Here is a 19814-nt window from a genome sequence, read left to right as displayed (position 1 = left end):
CAGAGGGCTGCCTAGACAGAGCAGGCACCCCCTTAAGTTGACCAACGTAGGATCAGCCCCGCCTAAAGCCCTCCTGAAATAATAAAACAGTCATGTGGGTCTCCTCACCCCGTATACAATTACCTCCTACCTCTAAGTCCATCAGCCAGTGCCGCCTGCCCACAGCTACACAGCCAGCCAGCCACTACCACCCTCCCAGCCCGGCTAGCCAACCAGTCTCTCACCTTACTCCGCTGCTGGCTACCATCCCTGGAACAGCTGATGCCTTCTGGCTCTGCGTGGTGCTCAAATTCTCATGCGGTTTTTGAAAGGCTCCCGGCCTCCTGCTATGTAGAAAGGCCTCCTACTGTGAAAACAAAATACTCTGTTTAGCTAATGTGCCAGCACATTAAATGTTAATGCATTGGCATATGCTAAACAGGTACATAGCATGCTAATGACCTAATTAGACATTAATGTACTATGTACAAAGGCCCCTGGAGCAGAAGTTATAATAATACCTAGGTCCTTTTCAGTGCTACTAAAATTAATTATTTACCATTCAGTTATATCCAGCACTTCTCTTCCATTGCCGAGGTGCATTATATTGTATTTGCCTATACGGTCACAAACGCTCATGTATAATGGTATCTCTGAAGAATTTTTACATTGGTCCAACAAAAATAATCACAGTGTGGAAAGTATTTGGTGCTGGGTAATGCTTATGGTAGTCTAGTGTTGAGTTTCCTCTACAAAATTACACCACAAGATTTCCATATAGAAAGGAGTTCCCAGCCTCATTCAAGGCCTTCATTGTAGTCCTTGACCCAAAGAGAAAAACCTGAACACTGTATTGCCAGAAAGCCTCCCATGAGAGTGTTTAGGGTACTCTGAAGGGGCATTCCCTTGGCAGAGCTCTGCCTGTCAGGGCTGGCACTTCCATTAGGTGAGTAAGGTGGATGATTAGAATGCCAGCCCTTCGATGGTAGCATAATAGACAGCCTGAGGCCATTCAGCTAGCAGCCAAAGAGGAGGCCACCAGTAGAGCCCAGTCAGAGCCACTGGCAGAGGGTGTCCAAAGAGGAAAGGGCCAACCTCATCGAGGACGTGTGAGTGAGAGTGAAAAGGAGCATATGTTGAGGGCATGTGTGTGAGAGCATACATGTGTGTGTGTGTGTGTGTGAGTGTGAGAGAGAGAGAGCATGTGAGTGAGCATGTCTGTGAGTGAACGAATGTGTGTGTGTGTTTGAGTATGTGTATATGAAAAAGAGAGGAGAAAGTCTGTGCTCCTCCACTAATCCCAGAGTGACTGGAAATCAAATGTTCCCAGGAATGGAGAGTGGGCAAATTTTTTAAATCCTTATTAGTTTTAATTATTGGGTGTTAATTGATATATCTGCTGTTTGGAATTATTTTATTTGTGTTTTGAGAAAATTTAATAAAAATGTATACGAGTTTTTAGTTTTTGGATGTTCTATTCATCAGGCTGGTGAAGTATTTATTATTTTTATTAGTATGGTTTTACAATTTTGATTAATGTTTTATATTTCCTGATTTTATTATTTGATATTTTCTGAGGAATGGTGATATATCCATTTTTCCATGTTGCACTGCATAAAGAGTCTGGCTTCAGTGGCTGGTTGTGGTTTCCAGTTCAGTTTTTGTCTGCACGTTTATAGTTATAATGTATAGTAAATTTATTCTGTATTTGGTGAGGGTCTGTTTGTGTTCTGCATGTGTGACAGAGGTGAGATTCTGCTAGCATGTAGTTTCTGTGTTGGGATCTATAAGCAGCCTGGCTTGTTCTGTTTTCATAATAGGAGGTATATTGGTGTTTTAGGGCTTCATGTAATTAATATTTGCAGTGTTGTCTTTTCATAGGTAGGGTTATTACTGTTTGAGTGCTGGCAGTTAATGCTGTTTTGGTATGGGAGATTTACTATATTATAAATCTAATTCAGTTTACTCGTGGCTTTCTGGGGGTCAAGCCCACACCCAACACACATTACAATAGGCCTAATACCATTTGGGTTTCAAATGTCTTTTTTGCAGAGCAATGCAAGTAAATATAATATACAATACATAAGAACATGCCATACTGGGTCAGACCAAGGGTCCATGAAGCCCAGCATCCTGTTTCCAACAGTGGCCAATCCAGCCCATAAGAACCTGGCAAGTACCCAAAAACTAAGTCTATTCCACGTTACCATTGCTAATTGGCAGTGGCTATTCTCTAAGGGGCGGATTTTAAAACCCCTGCGCGCGTAAATCCTTCCGCGCCATCACCCGACCCGGGGGCTGATCCGGAGGCCTCGGCCATGCCCCCGGGCCGGCGCCAACCCCCTGGACCCGCTCCGAACCACCCCCTGACCCCCCCGGACATGCCCCCTCCCGCCCCTTGTACGAAGCCCCAGGACTTGCGCGCGCCGGCAGCCTATGCAAAATAGGCGCGCCAGAGCAGGGCTTTTAAAATCCGGCCCACAATGTTTAATTGTGTGTGGGGAGGGCAGTGGTGAAGGGGCAAAAGGCTATAAGGTTTGCCTAGGGTGCCCAACACCCTTGCTCCTCAGTGCTAGCATTTTTGCTGCCCTATGTGAACAATTACTGTGCTGCCCCTCCTTCCCCCCCCCCCCCACCCCCACCGATTCATTCAGTCTCTGTCCCAGGCCTATCAAATAAAGCTCAGCTCCCTCCTGCAATCACTGGATAGGGAAAAGTATTAGTTACACTAGGCAAACCTTACAGCCTTGCACACGCCCCACTACCCCACCCTCCCACACATTTCAATTATGCATTTATAACTAATTTTACATGACAAAGAGCATTCAAAGAACACTCATATTATATTTACATGCACTGCTGTGGTGCCAACCATAAAAATTTGCAAAACAGACACTTGGAACTCCTATGGAATTAAACATTTTGTAATGCGTGTTGAGTGTGGGTTTGGCCCTCAGAAAGCCATGAACAAACAGAATCATCATTACAATACAGTAAACCTCCCATACCAAAACAACCCTAACAACCCTCTTCTTCCTGGGGGACCGCTCGATCTGCCGCTGGGTTCCCCTAGCTCATGGGGGGACTCAGGGTCACCTCCTGATTTGCCGCTGTCCTTCGGTGCCTCTCCCTTGGCAGGAGGGCTTTTCCTGGCTGGGGCTTTCAGCTCCACTAGGCACATAGTTTGTTTAGCATTCAGTGATTCCGACCCCTTCGCAGTCTCAGCTTTTAGGGATTTTAGCTCTACTAAGCTCATGGCCAGTCACTTGTTGTTACCCAGCCTAGATAGGTCACCTTCTCTCAGCCAAAAGGCCAAGACCCAGGCAGGACCATAGAAAGAGAAGGTGTGCATACCCCATCCATCCTGCCTGGCTTTTTTTTCTGTTGTCTGAGAACTGGGTACCCAAGGGTCTGACTCCCCTTGCTAGCGTGAGAATCTGTTTCCTAGGACTGTTTTTCAGTACATCTTTCTCACGAATCCCTCTCTTATTCAGAATTCTCCAATGTAGGACTTTTCTAGTCATTCCCAAACAGTAGTCCAGGGCAATGTGACATGCAAGTTCCCCTACCTGAGTCTCCGACTCATCTATTCAATGGTCATTTAAGCACCTTCACAGTAAGGGGTCTGGCAACCTTTTCAATCTCTTTCTGTGGTTCCTGGGCTGGCGACTCGTGTTACATAGCTGCATTGTCCTCTCTTATTTTTTCACTCTGCAGTTCTCTTAAATGGTAGCATGCTCTTTAACCTCCGTCTCCCTTGGGAGGAAGGGTTTCACTATTCATACCCTCATTCATAATATTCCTTCACCGTGGATTGCAGCAACACTAAAACTCCACACTCCGTCCTGAACTCTACACTCCTCCAGTCAGTGCCTTCTAGACACTCCCGCTCCTCGGGCAGTCCATCTTGCAGAGACTAGAGAACGTGCTTTCTCCATTGCAGCCCTAGTTTTTATGCAACTCCCTCCCAAAAGAAATAAGAACAGCAGCAGAACCAAAGTTTTTTCTGGAAAACTCTTAAAGCCCATTTATTTCAAAAGGCATTTTCCATCTGAGCACTATAAAGTCGTCTATACTGACAAGAGTTGGGTCTATCCTGCTGTCCATGTCTGTGATTTTGTTTGGGTTTTTTTGTCATTGATCATCGATTCTTATGTAATTTTATGATGTGTTTTCTTGTAACCCATCCTGAAAGTAGGATGCGTGGGTAATAAATATTTTAAAATAAATAAATAACTAAAAAGACAGGTTTTATTCCCAGGGGATTACACGTTCCTAAATTTTAAGGGGGCAATTTTCAGTGGGTGAGAGATCCGCAGCTCTTCAAATTAATTTTCAAAAAGAAACTCCCCAGCTGGTTTCCCTCTGAAAATGAGCATCTGCAAGGCCCCCCAAGTACAAATGGACCCTTGGGCTTTGCACCCAGTTCAGCTGCAGGCTGAGCCCCCGCGGAGAATTGGAAATCAAATCCCGATGCTTCCTTTCCCTCCTCTAGCTGTCTTGAGAAACTTGACGAAAAGATTTAGCCTCTGGGTGGGGGAGGAGATTTTCAGCCCCAGGGATTTTCCCAAGTAAGCTCCATTTGAACATTGCCCTCTAAGACATCAACTCCCTCCTTATGCAGCAAATATGAATGATTTTGTGGGCAGGGTACAGTTCAGTATGAGAATCTTAACATTTACATTACAGCCTCACATTTTGGACCCAGTTTGTCAAAAGGCTTTCTCCCATTCTGTGATTATGGGAAAACTCCTTGATAAATATGGCCCTTTGCCCCATGGTGAGAAATACGGCAAGCACTCACTATGTTATTCTACAAAAGAATTCATCTACAAACAGGAAAGCAAGCAGAAAAGCTGCTGGTGAGGCAGAAACTCGATTAACATCCTTTGCAACTAAATCAGCGCCCAGTGCAGGCTTCACATCTCCTTCATCTGGATCTCCCAGCTATTCATCTGAAAATGTCTTGGAGCTGCTAATGGACGGAATCAGTTTCTGTAGCTTGTATGAAACGAAAAGCAGACAACAAAGATACTAGATAAGTCGCCAAAGCAATCTAGGAACTGTGAGTGAGGGTTTTTTTTTTTTAGAAAAGGTGAGGGTGAAAACTCCAAGACACAGTGAGGAGGGTCTGCATTCTGTCTGCCTCAGCCAGTATAGGGCTTAGAGGAAATCAGAAAGCTGCCTTAGCCTTATTGACTTCCTCTCTGTTAGAACTGTGGACCAGATGCATTTGAAAGCAAATGAAAAGGACAATTAGAACTGCTTCGATGAATTGGAAAGATACATGCAGAGTAGCATCAAAATCAATGAAAGCCAAGGTGGTTTTCCACATAGAATGATTGATTCTAAACGGAACAAAGCAGAGATCAGGACATCTGGTTTCAGAAAAATTTTCTAATGTCTTAGCCCACAATCAAGAGTTTATAAAAACTGGAGCATCTAGTGAAATGCTGTGACCTGCAGTGCAGTCACGGATACGCATTTATCAAAGCTACAGCATAGGAAGTAACAAAGAAGACGCGTCAGTGGGAGGCAGTCACAAGAAAGAGTTTGTTTGGATACATTTAGATAATGAATTTACTGCTTCCTGTGTGGTTGCCTGTTGCAAATGTCAATTCATGAAGGTTGCAATGAAAGAACGAGGCAATCTTAGTATGACATGGAATTCTGAAATGCAACCTTCTTAGCTGGCCGATGGTTAATCCTAGTCGAAAAATCACAGTACCTATAACATTCATGTGTCCCATCATATAAATCAAACTCTTCAAAGCCCGTCATCTCAGAAATCAAATGTAAAAAGCACAAAGATCAGTTGTGTAACAGACATGCGAACCCAGTAGGTTGTAGCATTAACTGGCCATGTGCACTCCTCCAGCAGCTGAATTCCCTCAGCCTACCTCCCCCCTATGGCTCATTCGCAGAGTGTGTAATCCTAGAAACAGAGAAGGCAATAGCAAAATCCTGAGGAGAAACTCCACAGACCCACGGATGCAAAGCACCCCAAGTTCATTTTCAAAGGGAAACTCCTTTGCCTCCATGGAGTTTCCTGCTGAAAATCTGCAGCAAGCAGGGAACACAAGAAGTTTGGGAGCTACATGCTTTGCACCTGATGTAAAATACACATGCGAAAGTTTGCTCGGAGATTTCAAAATAAACTCGTTGCACCCACTCTCATTCCCCTGATCCAACTGGCTCCTTTTGTCACCTACTTTTACCCGCACTAAAGGGGGACAATTTTCAAAGAGACTTCTGGCATTTACCTGCATAAAACATTTTGAATATTGCCCCTATAACGCACGCTATGGACTGTGGCCTTAATGCTTCCATAATGACCAGCTCCTGTAATTATATATATAAGGGGCTGATGCAGTAAAACGCACGCTCAAAACGGGTGCTAATATTTAGTGCCTGTTTTCTTAACATGCGCGCAGCCACATTCCCTGGCCTCCCAAGCAGTATTTAAATGAGAGGCGGCATTAAAAAGGACACACTGAGGGAGAATTGTGCAGCCAACGTGCTCAATAGTTTATTGCATTGGGTGCCCAATTGCAACGGGAGCTCAGTGTGAGCGTCTGTTTTGATCCCAATTCTTTTTTTGTTAGTCTGCTGAGGTTGCTGAAGTGGATTATGTTAGGTGTCCCTTGCAACAGACTTCTAAATCGTGTGGCCACAAAGAAAAGTGGGTTTCTTCTGATCAAGTCAAAATATACATTTATTTTTCTTCACCAAAAGTGGTAAATTAGAGTGTTACAATGACATTTATCGTTTTCACAGACCAGACTTTTTTTTTTTTTCTCATGAGCCCTTGGCTGCGACTTGATTTTACTCCACCTCCGGGTCTGGACTTAAATTTCCAGTATTAAAAAGTGTGCACTGGGTGCCCAGCGCTTTCCTGCTTTTAGGAGTAATAGCCAATGGAAGTTACATATGATGGGTGCTATAGGTTCCACATTTCCAGGGCACGCTAATCTCCTTACTGCATCGGGTGCTAGTCTAGCACGTCCAAAACTCGTGCCCAACCGTGAGTAAACCCTTGCATTAGTCTGGGCACACTTTATTGCATCGGCCCCTAAAAGAGGCGTATTAAGGGGGGGCGAGGGGGACGGTCTGCCCCGGGTGACAACAGGCGGAGGGGTGCCATTGCCCTCAGCAGGAAGGTCCTGCGGTGGCACAGAGCAGTGATGTGCTGGCGGGGTTTCCACTCCCCGCCAGCAAAAGCAAGCTATGGAAGAAGAGGCCAGCGACAGAAGAAGAGTCCTAGCAGTGCCACTGGCATTTCTTGGAGCCAGCAGCAGAAGAAGAGACCCTGCCATGCAGCCAGCAGCTGAAGAAGTGAGAGACTGACCCTGTGAGAGTAAGTGCCAGTGTATGAGAGGGGAGTGTGTGTGTGTGTGTGTGAGAGGGTGTATGTGTATGAGGGTATATGAGGGTATGTGTGGGTGTGTGTGTGTGAGAGAGAGGGTGTATGTGTATGAGGGTATGTATGTGTGTGTGTGTGTGTGAGAGGGTGTATGTGTATGAGGGTATATGAGGGTATGTATGTGTGTGTGTGTATATATATGAGAGGTGAGTGTATAGAAGAGTGAGTTTGTGTGTGTGCCTGTGTATATATATGAGATGGTGCCTGTGTGCAGGGGTGAGAGAGGAAGCGCGTGTGTGTATGAGAGAGCAACGGAGGAAAAGTATGTGTGTCTCTTTCACACACAAACATACTCAAGCTTCCTCTGTCTCTCACCAAGCGTGTATGTGTGTGAGAGACAGAGGGAGCATATTTTGTTTGTGTCTCTGTGTGTGTGTGCCCCCAGTTCACAACAATCTCAGGGTAACAGGTATGGAGAGTGGGGGATTTTTAAAATCCTTATTAGTTTTAATTACTGGATGTTATTTAATGTCTGCTGTTTTGAAATAGTTTATTGATGTTTAGGACATTTTTAAAAATGTGTACAGGAGCTTTTAATTATTGAATATTCTTCTGTTCATCAACTGTTTTGAAATGTATATTTTTAGTATAGTTTTATTATTCTGATCGATTTATATTTCTTGATTGTATTGTTTTGAGGAATAGTGATTTTCTGCTTTTCCATTGTTGCACTGCATACAGCATCTGGTTTGTGGTTTCCAGTTCAGTTTTTGTCTGCCTGTGTGCATGTGTGTGTTTTAGCGTGTGAGAGAGACACAGAGGAAGCGTGTGTGTGTGTGTGTGTGTGAGAGAGAGAGATGGAGGAAGTATGTCTGTGTATAAGAAAGACACAGAGGCAATGTGTATGTGAGAGAGGTACAGAGAAAGTGTGTGTGTCTCTCACACACAAGAAATCACCATGCTCTGTCAAACCAAGGGTCCAACAAGCCCAGCATCCTGTTTCCAACAGAGGCCAAACCAGGCCACAAGAACCTGGCAATTACCCAAACACTAAGAAGATCCATGCTACTGATGCAATTAATAGCAGTGGCTATTCCCTCTGTCTCTCACCAAGCACGTTTATTTGTGTGTGTGTGTGTATGTATGTGTGAGAGTGTGTGTGTGAGTGAGTGTGTGCATGCGTGTCCCCAGTCTATAACAATCTTAGGATGACAGATATGGAGAGCAGGAGATTTTTAAAATCCTTATTCATTTTGATTATTGGATAATATTTGATGTGTCTGCTGTTTTCAAATATTTTATCGATGTTTAGGAAATTTTAAAATTATATATATTGGGGGGAGGGGTTGCCAAAGCAATATCCATCCCAGGAGCCAAATTCTTTAAGAACGCCTCTGCTCTTAAGACTTTTGTCAAACTCAGACCTGACCTTCTCCCTTTTTAAACCCCCCCAAAACCCCATGGGTGTACAGAAATGTAAATCATCTTCTTATTCAGCCTTTTAAAATGGATTTTATGAACAGAAAGATGTGAACTATTCACATGGCCTTCCATAATTTACATCACTCCTTAGAATTACAGGACTGCTTTGTGAACGTATATTTTTCTCTCTCACAGATCAATGCTCTTGTTCTTCTTGGAGATATTTGCCAACTGTTTTATAATTTCACTATTATCTGAAGCCAGGACTTCAATGACCTTTCTAGACTTTAATTAAAGTTTTTTTTTTCATTTTAAACCATCTTCATCAAATTCATCCTTCCACACAAAGTCTCATATGATGATTTTTCTTTTTTTTTATCATTCTAACTGCTGAGGGATATATAGCAGACAAAAAAAAAGTTATTAATTACTTTTTATACGATTAGCCTGATGAATTAATCTCTCCGTGCAAAATGTAGCTCCAAGTCAGAGATCCCAGTCTTCCTTTCATTTTGTCTCGTCTGTTACTTTCCAGCTTCCCATTAGAAAACGCAGCTTTGCAACAAAAAGGAAACACATGCATCATTAAGCTCTCAAGGCTCCCACTTGACAAAGAAGTGACTTTTCTCCACGAAAGCAGCATTTAGACACACCTGTCAAGACAAATTGATTTCGGTAGCCTTGAAAGAGAGCAGCGGGCTGAAATTCACCCCATCGCTGACATAAGTGGAGATTCTCCTTCAAAATAACAGAAAATCAAACAGTTACTTTGGCAATCCCTAAAGGCTACCAGGCCGCATACAGTTTCCGTCAAATAATACGCACCTATGATAGATTCACTTTCAAAGGGAGAGTGCACATACAAATTCCTCTTGAAAATGAGCCCTGCTAATTTGTGCATGGAAATATTCTGAAAACGTTACACGCCTGCTTTTGAAACTGTAAAAGCCTATAAGTGTGAACTCCTCCCCATGTCCAATTCCAGGAACGCCTCAGCTCGCTGCGGGTAAAACTACGCACGCACAGGCTAGGCAGGTCATGTGTCAGTTTATCCGCCCTATAACAGGCCATTTCCAAGGGTAAAGCACTGTTTTTCCCTTGGACAAGACCTTCAAAATAATCATGCACACATGAACTAGGGAGTCAGATTCTTGCAGATTATACAGATCCTGAATACTAGGGGTGGTAAATGGAAACTTCTGATAGCAGGTCACATTCTCTCATACGGCAAATCATACACATGTTTCCCCCTAGAAACTGATAAAATACACAGGCATCATTTTGTTATTCAGAATTGGTTTCAAAATGGCTTCAATGCAGTCCAATTCTGATATTCTGAAATGCAAAAAAAAGCTTGCAATCAAAATTCTCCATACTCTTCTCGTCTTGCTTAAGAGCTCTGCATGGAATAAAGTGTGGCTTCTTCATTGCTGGTTACGATTATCTAAAACTGATAAAAAGATTAAATACTTACTAATGTAAACATAATCTTCTATCTTGATGAGGACCGGCGTGTGAAAGGCCACACCCTCCAACTCAATGTGGCAAAATACATGGCCGCCATCCAGTCTTTACATCAAGAGGATATTCAAAGCAGTCCTGGCAATGGCTGACCACTGAAACATTACATTACAAGTACAACTGAGAGTAAAGGTTTAGGTGCCCCTGGTTAAATTGTATGTTTCAGTGAATCTCGAGTCTCCTTTCCATTTGTTCCATCCCTTCTGTCATGTCTGCTTTGTTACAGTTTGTACCACCGTCCGCAAACGAGCCTACTCCTGAAAATGTTGTTAATGAAGTTATTGAACAGGATCAGTCCCAGTACCAACCCTCCCCCTGGGGTACCCCGCTGTGCGACCCATAACTCCATTTCCCGCCCTTTTTTGTCCCCTGCTGCTCAACCGGTTCCTCACCCAGTTTTACTTCTGAGGGAATTCTGCACAGTACTCAGGTAAGAATTTGTGCACAGTTTTCATAATTTGCACAAAATCTGACTGCAAGTCATTGGGTGGCTTTGTCTATCAGCCTACATGGACAGAGGAAGAAGGCATCAGCAAATACCACATGGGCAGGAGGCAGGCGTCAGTGTTAGCCCACGTGACCCAGGAGGCAGGCAGCGTCTATAATACGGGAGTCAGGCCTTAGGATGTGGGAAACATTTAAGAGGCCAGTCTTGAGAAGAAAGGGAGAAGGAGAAGGGTTCAAGGCCTAGGGGATGAAGAGGGCAGGGAGCAAATATGAGTGTGGAGGAAGTTCAGCCCAGGGATAGAATGCATTGAGAGGCAGGGCCGGTGCGAGCTTTTTGGCTGCCCTGTGCGAAAAATTACTGTGCTCCCTCCCCCCAATTCATTCAGTGTCTGTCCCAGGTCCATCAAATAAAGCCCAGCTCCGACCTGCAATCTATATTTTTAAAAACTGACACACACACACACACACCCGTCCCAGAACCCATGGATAGGGAAGAGTATTAGCTACCTTAGGCAAACCTTGCAGCCTTGCACACATCCCCCCCCCCCCCCCGCACACATCTTTTACAGACACACAATTAAATTATGCATTTATAACAAATTTTACATGAAAAAGAACATCCAGCCTTCTGTGGCAAAAATATCACTTACAACATGCATATTATATTTACATGCACTAATGTGATGCCAACCAGAAAACTCTACAAAAAAAGACACTTGGAGCTAATTGGACTTTTTGTAATGTGTGCTGGGTGTTAGCTTGACCCTCAGAAAGCCATGAAAAAAACAGAATTACCATTAAAATATAGTAAACTTTCCAAACCAAAACAACCTTAGCAATCTATGAAAAGGAAACACTGCACATATTGCACCAGGCCCTATAACACCAATAAAACTCTTATTAGGAAACCAGGCTGCTATAGATCCCTACACAGAAATTACATGCCAGCAAAATATCTCACCTCGGTCACATATGCAGAACAGAGAGAGACCCTGACCAAATCCATAATATATCGGGCTTGGTAGTGTGTCCGTCAGTGCTCGCGCATGTTCCGCAGCCCGCCGATAGATGGCGCTATAATATATTGGGCTTGGTAGTGTGTCCGTCAGTGCTCGCGCATGTTCCCCAGCCTGCCGATAGATGGCGCTATATTGGGCTTGGTAGTTTGTCCGTCAGTGCTCGCGCATGTTCCCCAGCCCGCCGATAGATGGCGCAGGCAGCTCCCTGGCCGCCTTGGAGGCTCAAACACGACAGAGGTACAAAGGACAGCGGCCATCGCGGGACAGGCAGAATATAGCAGAGGAGACTCTGGCATGCTGCGAACATAGCGCGTCCCACAGCCCATTCGCGGCGAAGATGAACGCCTGGCGTGCCGTTCACGGCAAAAAGGGAAGGCCCTCGTGTGCCGCGATTGGCATGCCCGGGCTTTTATCTTCACCGCGAATGGCACACCAGGCCTTCATCTTCACCGCGAACGGCACGGGTCCCGTGGCATGCCGGTGAGACAGAATGTGTGTCGGGGAGGGGATGGTGAGAGAGAGCAGGATGGTGTGAGAGAGAGCATGGGGGGGGGATGCCGGTGAGAGAGAATATGTGTGTGTGAGAGAGGGGGGGTGACAGAGAGCATGGTTAGTGAGAGGGGGGTGGGGAGGGTGTGAGAGAGAGCATGGGAGGTAAGAGAGGGTGGGTGGGAGGGATGCTTGACTGTGGGTTTCAGAGAGAGGGAGCCTATATGAGGGGAGGGGGATGCCGGTGAGAGAGAATGTGTGTGTGAGAGAGGAAAAGGGGTGTAGGGGAGTGCAAGAGACAGCTTGGTTGGTAAGAGGGGGAGTGCGGGGGATGTTTATAGAAGACGATATCTGCCAATAAAAAGGCTCGCCACTCGGGCATAGAACAGGTACAGTTGCTAGTACAGAATAAAGAGATCAAAGTATAAACAGAAACGTGCTGAGAAGAACTGAACTGGAACCCACAACAAGCCAGACTCTGCATGCGGAGCAACAATGGAAAAACAGAAACATTACCATTCTTCATAAAAACATTAAATAATAAAATCAAGAAATATAAAACATCATAATAGTAAAGTTATATTCATAAAAAGACTATTTCAAACAGTTAATGAATAGAATATCGAAAATTTCCCAAACACCAAAAAAATTTCAAAGATCTGATGAATAAAAAATCCAATAAAAAATGTTCTATTCTCCCACCAAAAATATTTCAAAAGAGCAGAATAACCAAATTACACCCAATAATTAAAGCTAATAAGGATGTAAAAATCTGCTCTCCATACCTGCGATCTGATTTCCAGTCTCCCTGAGATTGTCGAGGATTGGGGGATGTAGGGCTGCACAAATGTTATCTTCTCACCCACACACATTGTTGCGACCGTCGCTGCCCGACGTCTCCACTACGCCCACCTTACCTCTTTGGCGACTCCCTCTTTGCCTGTTGGAAGTTTGGCTGCCGCGGCTTCATCTTACCGTTCCCTTCCAGCGTCCCCGGACCGGCTGGACACTGCACTCCGCCATGTTTCCCAGCAGCCTAAGGGCGCGCACGCGCGGCGTGACCCCGACTCAAGTGCCAGCAGTGGCGCGAACCTCAGGGGCGTCCCCCTGAGGTGACGTCATCCTCACCGGATATTTAAGGTCTCTGAATTCGCTAACTAATCGAGTTAGCAAGGGTTTTCCTCCAGGTATCGGCGGATGGGATTCGCTCTCCGCATACCTTGCTACTCTGCCTCCTCCGACTTACCAGGGGTACCCGCTCCTCGGGAGCCTCGCTCTCTCTTTTGCTTTTCAGATCGCAGTCTGGAACCGGTACTTGCTCCTCGAGGGCCCACATTCCCGGACTTACTACTGAATGCCACTTCTGCCAGGAAGTCATCGCTGCCTACAACACCAGTGAGTTACCATCTCTCTCTCAGAGTGTTCAGTGGAACCAGGGACTCGCTCCTCAAGGGCCTACTCATTCCAGCTCCTGGGCTGCTGCTAAGAGACTATTGTGTGAGTGTTACCATCAAGGTTCTGTTCCTGAACTCTGCATACCCTGACTATTCACTATCTTCAGTTTCTCTACAGCTCAGTTATCCAGGATCGCTGTTCCAATATCTGAGGGACTACAGCCCAGCCGGGCACTTCCAGCTCACTACTGCCACCTCTGGTGATTCAATATACTGTTTAATAACAGAACTAGTGGGTGCCTGTCTCCATACTCTGAGCCTGACCAGTGGTCCCTCTCAGGATCTTCCCCCGGGGACGTGGTCATCTGCCACCGGCCCAAGGATCCACCCACAACTACCTCGAACACTAACACACATGCACAATAACACATTCATTCTCTCACACACTCCCTTTCTCCAACATACACAGGCTGCCTCTCCCTCACCCTCACAGATACATTATATGTGTGTGTGTGCGCATGCCTGTGAGAGCCTGTATGTGACACATAGGCTCTCACAGACACAAAACATACACAAACACACAAGGTCTCACACAATTCACAGGCACACAGGTTCTCACACAGACACAAACAGAAGATCTCACACACACATAGACTCTTACACAGTCACAGTCACAGACACATAGACACAGGCTCACACACAGGCTCTCACTCATTCAGACATGGATACAAGCTCACACACATCATGGTCTCCTGTTCTCTTCAGGTCATGGCGGGATGAGCTCCACCACGGCCCCCAAGGGCCTGCTGCTATCTCAGGATGTCCAGCCCACTGATCTTCCCACTTGGGGGGAGCAGAAGCTGTGTGCGGGCACTTTGCCAGCCACAACTTTTGGCGCTTTTAATGGCGGCAGCAATGGATATGACACCCTTTATTCTCCTATTTTATGGCACTGTGTCAGAGCTGATGCAAGAATTTTTCTTCTTATATGTTTTGTATTTTGCTGTGGTCATTCTGTTTTTATCATGTTAAGGATTTTATGGCTGTAATTGACTGAAATCCGCCCTGAACGTTACTTGGCCTGAGAAAGTGCAGATTGTACATTTTTAATAAATTCAGATTCCAGAAACTGACACAGAAATTGAGGAGTCGGTGCTCAGGGTGATTACGTAAGAAATAAAGCCCCAAGCCTATCCTCCCCAGTCTCTCTTGCTATTCCACCACTCTTCCAGCAGCCCATTCCCACCAGTCTCTCCCTCTCTCATCACCCCCACTGATCTCTCCTCCAGCCCATCCCCATTCGTCTCTCTCTCTCTCCCCAGCACATTCCCTCCAGGCTCTGTCTTCCAGCACTCCCCACCTCCCAGTTCAGATCCACTATCCTCTCTCTCTCTCTCTCTCTTCCCCAGGCTCTGGCGCACCTTATTCCTGCTGCTGGCCCATCCGCGCACAGCTTCCACTCCCTCCCCTCCCCAAGCAAGAAGACCGGTGGGCTGTACGGCAGCAGGAGAGGCCGCGGGGCCGCTGGCGGAGCCTAACCAGCCGGTGGCCCATGGCCTTGCCGGCTGCCGCCTCCCCGGGTGTGCTGCTCCGTGCAAATGCATGGAATGCACACCCGGTTGCGCCGGGCCTGTTGAAAGGTTTGGGCCAAGGCAGGGGCAGGGAGTGGTAAAAGAATATGGAGAGGGGGTCAGGCCAAGCTGGGGTGGTCGGGGAGAGAGAGAGACAGAGCTTGGTCAGCTTTGGGGAAGAGGGAGACAGTGCAGAAGGGGTTAGGGTCTAAGATTGAGAAAGCAGAGGGGGTCAGCCTGGAATGGAGCATAAAGAGGGTCAGGCTCTGGAGAGGGGGTGGAGCAAATGAAAGAGGTCAGGGGCGGGGAAAAATAATGGAAAGCAGTGGATTTTAGGCCTGACAGGAAAGAGTGAGAAGAGAGGGTGCAGGAGATAGACTTATGATCTACACTCACAGTGTGCCAGAGGGAATATACACAAAATATTAGCAATTCTGCATCTTTGATTATTATTTTTCTGTATTGCATTTTTAATTAATTACTTAAAGACTGCGATTTACACTACATTATCCTGACAAATATAAATTATGCAGCATTTCAAAAAATATTGTACATGCTGACGTCCCGTCGTCCCCCCCCCCGAAGAACAAATTTACAACTTTCTGACCAGCCCGGAGCCTCCTTGCCAGCCAGTAAAGGGGTAAATCAATCTCCGGATGATTAATCACGGCAGACAGGGACTTAGAAACAAATCTAGCCACACCGATACAAGACTCAAAGCAAGAGAGGATATTGCCAGGAAATTGCTCGTCATAGGTCATAAGGTTCTTTGATCAGGGCCTAATGAGAAGAAAGAGATTTGAAAGGTGTTTACTGATGGAAGAGCGCAAGGAGAATATTACTCTACAAGATGATGCATCGTTTCAGACTTTAAAGGGCACGGCTTTCTCCTTTGGTGGGGGGGGGGGGGGGGAGGCTTATTCCTGAAGTGGAATATACTTTTTGTTTCTTCTCACGTCACAGGGGGGGGGGCCTTGACATCTTTATCTCTTCCACCTACTGGAGCAGTCTCATGCCCGGTGCTGTGAGGCTTTCAAAGCCGCTCTGACTGCACTGAATTTAAAGTACTAAGATATGCAGATACCCGTGACATTGATTTATGTAAACCCCTGCTTGATTCTTATTAAAGGTACAGCCGATCGTGTATCTTCCGATCTGTCTAAATAGTTTAGACAGATCGGAAGATATGGTTCAACTACTTTTTAATTTTAAGCTATCTATAGTTCTGTCCATAGAAAGCAAATATCCTTTTTCTTTTGCCTAAATCCCGCCAATTTTATATGAAGCGGAGCTGCGGTACCGTCACGGATTTTTAATTTGTTGAGCTTTAAAGTCAGATTAGCGACGGAGGGCCCGAACCTTTAGGACGTCTGGCCCCAAAGAGAACTAAAGCGAGCAGATGTGGGAGGTGGGCAGCAGGCAGGGAGTACTGGTCAGACATGTTCTGCTGCTGCTGCTGCTGCACAGTACCAGCGAGATGCACTCGTCCCTTCTCCTGGAGGCGGCCTGCAGAAAGCAGGCGGGAAGAGGGACTGCTGAAGGAGCAGCGCAATTATTCTCTTCCGTGTGGTGCGCTCTCCAGTTCCCCCCATGTCTGTTAAAAAACAAACCTGTAACAGATATTTCTGGATTTGGGAAGAAGAGCAAGCTGCAGGATTCGGACTAATCGGCTAACGACCCCCTCCCCCCCCCACTGGAGAATTCAGCTTTCCAGGAAGCGGTCACTTACAGGATGAAGGCAGGAGGCGAAAGCTCTGAGAGAGACTGTTCGCATAACTCATAAGCAACTGATCATCGCTGCAAGAAGAACCTGAACCCTTTCATGTTATATGGTTAAGTCACTGTTATCCAAACCGAGGGCCTGATTCACTAAGGTTTTTCTCCTCTTCTGTGTCTCGGGGGGACGAGGCCCAGAGCTCTTTGCAGTTTATATTGTGTGGGAGTGGCCATTGCTGATTCACATGTGCCTGACATTTACATGGAGGTTTGCTGTAGTGCTGCGCTTGCATTCCTGTGTAATGTAATGCGAGCTGTGCTGCTGCTGAGCACCGGAATGACTCACTGCTTAAGTGCAGCCTTTGCACAGGAGTGACAGGAGAATTGCAGCCAAGAACCCCAGCTCCTCTGCCTGCAGCAAGAGGAGAAGCCCCAGCTGGAAGACTTACATAGCGTCAGCACTTTCCTTCTCTTATTTTCCATTTTTTTTTTTAATGTTTCCTGTTTTATTTTAATTATTCTGTGCATTATTTCTATATTACTTTGGCAACATGGAAAATTGTCATGCCAGCAAAGGATATGAGGGGGAAGTGCTGAAGAAGATAGCCTGCAGGGATGGGGGAAGGGATCAGGGACTCTCTGCAACCCCAGGGCTAGGGGACTCAACTAACAGCAGACTGGGTGAGGAGGAAGAAGAAGCAGTGGTTTCAAGGAAGCCAGAAGGGTCAGGAAGATTGGTTGCCAGTGTGAGAATCACACAACAGCTGAGCGAGAATGAAAAGCAGAGAAATTGTCTCACCCTATGTTACTCCCTAGGTGTAACACTTCTGCATGGGGAATAACCTTCATGGCGCAGCGGTTTCTACCAATAGCAGGCTTGCTGGGCAGACTGGATGGACATTTGGGTCTTTATCTGCTCTCATTTACTCTGTTACCATGTGCAGTGCTGCCGAGACAGCTCGAACCACGGCCTATTAGGTGACTGGGGCAGCTGCCCTGGTGCAGAGGACCTGCCCCTTTCTGTTATTTCCTTCTCTCCCCCTGGTTTGCTGCAGTTAACATCTGCTGCTCTGTAAGTCTGCAGCTGGACTGCAACGAAAGCAAGTGACGAGGACGACTGCAGACAACTAGGATGGCTGCGAGTGCACAGGAAGCAGATACCAGAACTCCGACGCCAAACATGCAATGAGGCAAAAGCAAGACTTGATCAGCCTGTCTGGGTTGACCTGGGTTCGGTGGCAATTCTACGGAGGGTGGGGTAGGAGTTCTTTTCTAGGCCTCTGTCACTAGGGTTGCTAATTACCTGGTTTAGGACCAAGCAGTCCGGTTCCACTTCCTCTTATAAATGTTCAATTACGATGGTAACAGGACAATGTAATCGCCAGGCAAGCCATGGCCTGTAGGGCAGGGAACCTTCTCGCTGCCTACGCAAGTGTTGCCAACCGAAGCTCACACGACTCCGGTGTCAGTTTCTGTACCTGTCCAGTGAAACCTCTCCAGGTGGCCCGCCCAGAAGCACAACAGGAGGAAAAGGCACGTGCAGCAGCTGTGATTTCATGGAGCCTCTGCCACTGCCTGCTCCTCCAGCATCTGGAGAGGACAGGGCCAAAGTAGGGGTGAGGGTGGAGGGGATAGAAATGTTGAGGTGATGCATTTAATTTTTCCAGTACTGCGCTGCAGAGTCTGGCTTTTTGAGATCTCTAGTTCAGTTTTTATCTGCACATTTCTATTTCTAATCTGCGGTCCTTTATTCTGGATTTGGTAAAAGTCTGACTGTGTTGTGCGTGTGGGAGCAAGGGGAAGTGATAAAGTGTGGTTTCAGTGTAAAGATGGACAGTTTTCTGGAGCTGCTCCTGCCCTTTGCTCCACCACTGCCAGTACAGGGGCATTAGATGGGGTAGGAGCTACAGCAACTGATTGTAGACTCTCCTCCCGCCTCAGGCTCAGAGAGAATTCCCTTTCCACTGTTGAAGTTCAAGGGCTTTGTAGTGCACAAAAAAGGCAGAAGTAAAAAATCTCAATAGGCAGAGGCACCTCAGTGCTAGGGGGAGGAACATGTATGACAGGGGTGTCTAACTCCAGTTCTCAAGAGCCACAAACAGGCCAGGCTTTCAGGATATCTACAATTATGCATGAGATAGATTTGCAAGCACATGCCCAAGCATAGCAGCAATACAGCTCAATGTGCACAGGGAAAGCCTAATCCAGTCCTGGCTCTGCTCTCACTCCAATGTTTTACAAACAAAAACAAGTCCCAGAATGCGACACTAAACAGCGCCTCCCTGTGGCAGAGACCTTCTCCTGCAGTCGTGGCCGAGGTTAGTGCAGTGTGAAATGTTTCTGTGTTGCTAGGTCTCTAGATGGAACCTCCCAGGGTGTACTGTTTGATGCCATCTTCCAGAACCATCCAGCAAAATCTCCCAGGGGTAGGGAAGGGAAGCAGGGATAAAGTTAGGATAACCATCCTGAGTGAGGATGTTACCTGGAAAATCTCTGAAATATTCAATTCCTAAGTTAAAAGGTTTAACAAATACGTTTCTAAAAAGAAAAGGATTAGAAGTAGGGATGTGAATCGTGTCCTCGATCGTCTTAACGATCGATTTCGGCTGGGAGGGGGAGGGAATCGTATTGTTGCCGTTTGGGGGGGTAAAATATCGTGACAAATCGTGAAAAATCGTGAAAAATCGAAAAATCGAAAAACCGGCACATTAAAACCCCCTAAAACCCACCCCCGACCCTTTAAATTAAATCCCCCACCCTCCCGAACCCCCCCCAAATGACTTAAATAACCTGCGGGTCCAGCGGCGGTCCGGAACGGCAGCGGTCCGGAACGGGCTCCTGCTCCTGAATCTTGTTGTCTTCAGCCGGCGCCATTTTCCAAAATGGCGCCGAA

General features: G+C 46.3%; 1 long non-coding RNA gene across 2 annotated transcripts; it reads right to left on the bottom strand.

Moving 5' to 3' along the window:
• Positions 1-224: 224 nt before the first annotated feature.
• Positions 225-17086, bottom strand: LOC115082169. 2 transcript variants are annotated; one of them, XR_003854094.1, is made up of 4 exons: positions 16935-17086; positions 9418-9502; positions 9196-9319; positions 225-346 (listed from the first exon to the last, which is right to left on the bottom strand). It is a non-coding gene; the product is annotated as an uncharacterized LOC115082169 (long non-coding RNA). The 2 variants fall into 2 exon arrangements; XR_003854093.1 differs by lacking the exon at positions 225-346 and having other exon boundaries at positions 8624-9319.
• Positions 17087-19814: the final 2728 nt, after the last annotated feature.

This window comes from Rhinatrema bivittatum, unplaced genomic scaffold (genome assembly GCF_901001135.1).
Source record: "Rhinatrema bivittatum unplaced genomic scaffold, aRhiBiv1.1, whole genome shotgun sequence".
Classification (NCBI taxonomy): Eukaryota; Metazoa; Chordata; class Amphibia; order Gymnophiona; family Rhinatrematidae; genus Rhinatrema; species Rhinatrema bivittatum.
Note: the sequence above shows the minus strand (reverse complement) of the source record. Positions and strands in the feature narration are given on the sequence as shown.